This window comes from Vanacampus margaritifer, chromosome 2, assembly GCF_051991255.1.
Source record: "Vanacampus margaritifer isolate UIUO_Vmar chromosome 2, RoL_Vmar_1.0, whole genome shotgun sequence".
Classification (NCBI taxonomy): domain Eukaryota; kingdom Metazoa; phylum Chordata; class Actinopteri; order Syngnathiformes; family Syngnathidae; genus Vanacampus; species Vanacampus margaritifer.
In genome coordinates, this window is record NC_135433.1 from 49,120,266 (window position 1) to 49,125,265 (window position 5,000).

Here is a 5,000-nt window from a genome sequence, read left to right on the forward strand (position 1 = left end):
TCCTCCGCACACTGGACAGTCCCGTCTAAACCTGTCGGGCTGAATACTTTGCAACATACAGCATGTGAAAACGAGACGATGTCTCAATTTAAAAGCAAAATTACTAACCTGGGGGGGGGGTATACCAATTATAAACGTTCGCCCAAATGGACGCAGTATCTTTCCCAGGGAAGACTTGTGCCCACCTATGTTCGGCAGTGGGACGCCTAACTACCTGGGTCAACAGCAAATGATATAGAGCACGAGTCGGTGTCTCTGCCACTCCCATCAACCCCTCCCCCTTAACCCAAACGAAAATTAGGGGCGAGTCACCGCCAAGCCCTCCCTCATATGCATCCTGAACTGGCGGTACCCTCTCATAGAGTGTGCCCCACCTTCTCAAGATACAACCCCGTATATCACTCACTTTCCTCACCACCTCGGTCCTCCTAAACCGAAGACCCGCCCTACTAAAACTACCCTTAATAGCCTCCACATCGACCCTACCCTCAAAATCTAATAACTGGCCAACCCGTTTGATACCTGCTCTATCAAAAGACCCGCTAAACATGCTTTCCCTCCTCCCAGGAGGATCAGAGAGCATGTCAGGGTTAAAACGTAAAGGCATTTGCCCTAGCTGCCACAAGGAGCAAGGGGCCGCAACTACAAACGGCCGCAGTCTAGCCCACGCCTCAAACACTTCCCTCTCAAAAGGCGGGACCCGATCCAGGGCAGTCCGCTGGGGAAGCATACACAAATTATAGACACCATACTCACCCAACTTTTCAACATGCGAAGCGAAAAAATCCTTCCACGCCGCATCGAATCCGGTGTCGAGGAACTTTTTTATCAATTTGAGACGCAGCGCATTCTTCCTAACTACCAAGTCGATCAGTTTAAGCCCTCCCCGCTCATACTGACCAACCAAAACATTGTGTGCCACAGGTGCCCTCTCTCGCCGCCAGATAAATTTACTAACAGCAATGCTAAATTTATTTGCAAACACCCCCGGTAAGTCATACACAGCAAGAGCATGAACAAGTTTAGACAAACACAGTGCATTTACCACCAACACCCTACCTTTTAAGTGAAGACCACGCATTTTCCACAGATTCATTCGGGTGCACACACTGCTATACAAGCCAGACCACAAACAATCCCGACAGGTCACCTCATCCCTACCCAAGGGCACACCAAGAACCCTATAAGAATCCCCTGCATCCCTGACGCCCCAAACATTCGGCGGGGCCACGATGCCCCCGCAGTAGGACACAGACGTCTTTTCGAAATTTATCTTTGCTCCTGAGGCAAGGCAATAAACGTTCAGGGTGTGGAGAGCAACATTGAGGCTCCCCACATCGCGCAAAACCAAATTGGTGTCATCCGCATATTGAAAGATCTTATATTCCTTACCAGATGGACTCACAATTCCGTGCACAGCCCCATCCCTCTTGAGCATAGCGGCCAAAGGCTCGGCCACTATACTATAGAGGAGTGCACTCAAAGGACACCCCTGCCTTACCGACCTCCGCAAAGGGAAGCTATTCGACAGGAGTCCATTGCATTTTACACGGCTGACCGCACTGGAATACAAAAGTTTAATCCAGTTCACGAAGCCATTTTTAAAACCAAATTTCTCCAAAACACGGTAAAGAAAACAATGCTCAACCCTATCAAATGCTTTACTGAAATCAACTGAAACATGAATCCCCCCAGAGACATGCATCTCCTTCAACAAAAACTTTAGGGAGAGTATCGTGTCAGAAATGTCCCGTCCCGGGACACAATACGCCTGTGTACTGGCAACCACTTTACCAATCACACCTTTCAACCTATGTGCTAATACTTTTGCCAGTATTTTATAATCGGTGTTAAGGAGACTTATTGGTCTGTAATTGGCCAGGCACCGCTTATCACCCTTCTTAAAAATCAAAGTCACAATACTAAGAGAAAAGGAGTCCGAAACCCGACCCTCTCTCTCAATATCGCCATACAGAGTATGGAGAATCGGGGCTAACCTGTGAGCGAAAGCACTATAAAACTCTGCGCTCAAACCATCCTCTCCTGGACTCCTACAGGCATTGAGACCCCTAATTGCTGCAGAAACCTCTGCCAAAGAAATAGGCGCGTCGCAGCTGTCAGCGTCACTAGGGCTCAGAGACCCTTCAAGCGCACCTAAAGCCTGACTACAGCTTACCTCGTTAATCCCTTCCCCATCAAACAAATCTGCATAAAACCTACCTACAATATCCAAAATCTCATCCAAATCACTATGACACCTGCCTGACTCATCCAACAGGCCATCCAAGTATAGCTTGCTCTGCCTGGACTTCTCTAAACCAAAAAAGAAAGCTGTGGAGCGCTCGCCCTCTACCGCATACTGGGCCCTGGATCTAAGTGCCGCCCCTCTAGCACGACTAACCTGTATAGTCCTGAGCTCTTCCTGCAGCACCAGATACTCAGGATCTACCGGGCCTAAACCAGAGGTGGCGGCAAGCCTCTGGAGGTGGCTCCGGACCGTGTGCTCCCTGATGGACTCCTCCCACCTCCTCTGCTTACTATAACGTAGGCACAGCTTTTTAATTTTAGCCTTTGCCTGCTCCCACCAATCAACCAAAGAGTCACAAATTCCCATTTCATCATCAAAACAATCAAAAAGGTGCTCCATCTTATTTACAAAAGTGGGGTCGGCAAGCAGCATATTATTAAAAACCCAGACCCCCCCATTCCTCTTACCACCCAGGAAGTCAAGTTTGACGGAAAAAAGGGAGTGATCGCTCCAGCCCACACATGCATAGGAGCTGCCACCGATGTACTTCCATAAAGCACTTGAAACAAAACACAGATCTATCCGAGACTGGAGGAGGACCCCCTGCACTACCTGACGCCGGGAATAGTCCCTTTTCAGGGGGTTGAGACCTCTCCAGACCTCGGACAAATCAGCAGCCACTGCAGCATCAATCAAAAAACTTCGACTAACGTCATTCCTGAATGTGTTGTTCGGACCGAGATCGATTTTTGACAACGCTATGTTAAAGTCGCCAATCAAAAACGAGGAATCAGTAACATAAGGAAAAACAGAAACGAAGAAGGTTTTCCTCTCCATCTCCTCACTAGGCGCATAAACATTTATAAGGCGAAATTTAGTGGAGCCACGCAGAAAATCAATCACTATAAAGCGGCCATGTGGGTCCGCATGCACTAAAGAAGACCCGCCGAAAACACCCGGCTTAACTAGGACAGCCACACCACGGGAGTGTGCAGAGCCCAAAGCACAGTACAAAACACCAATGTCCATATCCTCTACCTTGCGATGATGCTCCGCCTCCCACCACGTCTCCTGGATGCACAGCACGTCCCAGGTGGTGTCGTGAAACACACTGTGCATCTTTTCCCTATTCCTCAAGCTCCGGGCATTAATGGAGACTAGGGAGAGCGTCATTAGGAAGAAAAAAGGGAGTTGAACCATCATCCTGATCTAGACTACCGTTTAGACTTCCTGTTCGTCTTTGTCGGGGCGACCTCATTCCCTTGGGGATCGACGCCCGTAGGAACAGTTGTGGCATCTACAGTGGCAGACTCAGAACGGGCAGTGCCGCATGAGACGGGGCCCTCACCCTGCAGCCCTCTCCGCCGATCACTACCAGGCTGGGTCTCACAAAACCCATCGGCATGTTTCGACCCAACCCTCCCGGTCGGTGATCTGGACCTGTCACTACTCTTAGACAGTGGCCGCCTATGCGGCACCTGACTCCTGCTGCCCGCTCTCGAGCGCTGAGACTTGGGAGTCTGGCCTGAATTCAGTGCCTGCTCCCCCGCTTCAGGGGTAAGGTGTGGAGCCAGATCCTCACCCATCCCCCTCCCCGGTCCAGCCCCTGCCACCACGATATTAGAGGTAGGGCAGGACACTGCCCCCCCCTCCTGCTCGGGGGCAGGACTGTGAGACATTTCACCAGCCCCCCCCACCACAGGCACCAATGCCACTTGGTCAGGTATACCCGGTTCCACATCCCGATCTAACAGGGCCTCTCTCGATCCAGGGCCGTGCTCTACTTCAACCGTAGGTGGGGGACCCCCACCTCCTTCCTCCGGGTCAGAGGCGAGGTGTCCGGAGCATCCACACACAGAGGGATACTGATGACAGTCCTTACATTTAGCGGCCCTGGGCTCTGTACACTCCCGCGCATAATGGCCTTGGGCCCCACACCGTCTGCAACAAAAATCAGGGCATTCACGCAACACATGGTCAGGCTGGAGACACCCCCTGCACACCTTCACTTGCCTGTCATGAATGACCCTAAAATATTCAGGCCCCCCCGCCGTGTTAAACCTGACGGAATATGGTAGAGAACGCACTTGGTTTGTAAAGCGGACCTTTACAAACCTCGTCCCATCGGCTATGTTTGTCCCCGGCCACATACGTCTCCTCACCTCGGACACGGCCGAAACACCCCAAGCGAGTAGCTTCTGCAGGATTTCCTCATCCTCAATGTAAGCTGGCAGGCCCAGGAAAGACACAACAAGTTCATCCACACAGATATCCCTCCCGTGAACCCTAGTTTCCCCGATCTTAAACCCATCTAACAACTTATCCTTGGCCACCTGGGATGCCACAGTCATTTCGAACCTGTCTTTGGTAATCATTCGACAGGCCAGAATTGTACCACAGACTTCCTTGGTAGCCCTCAGCAGAGCCAACGGAGACAGACCAGCACCACCTTCGAGCTCCAAAAACACCGTCAGCTCTTTATCGAAACACACTTTACGCTTGTGCACCACACTCATACCACTTCGAACATCATTCGCACTCACATCACTGCCAACCATCCTGCCAGAAAACTCACCATTCACCATTCCAGACATCCTGGGCCCAGCAAAGGCCACATCCATTCCAACAGTCGAAACAGAGCAAAAAGCTCTGGGGGGGGAATAAACCCTCCTCCACAGCCAAGGAAGCTGGGAGGAGAAAGAAACTGAAAACTAACACAAAAATAAAGAAAAATTAGCCAAAACAAATTCAA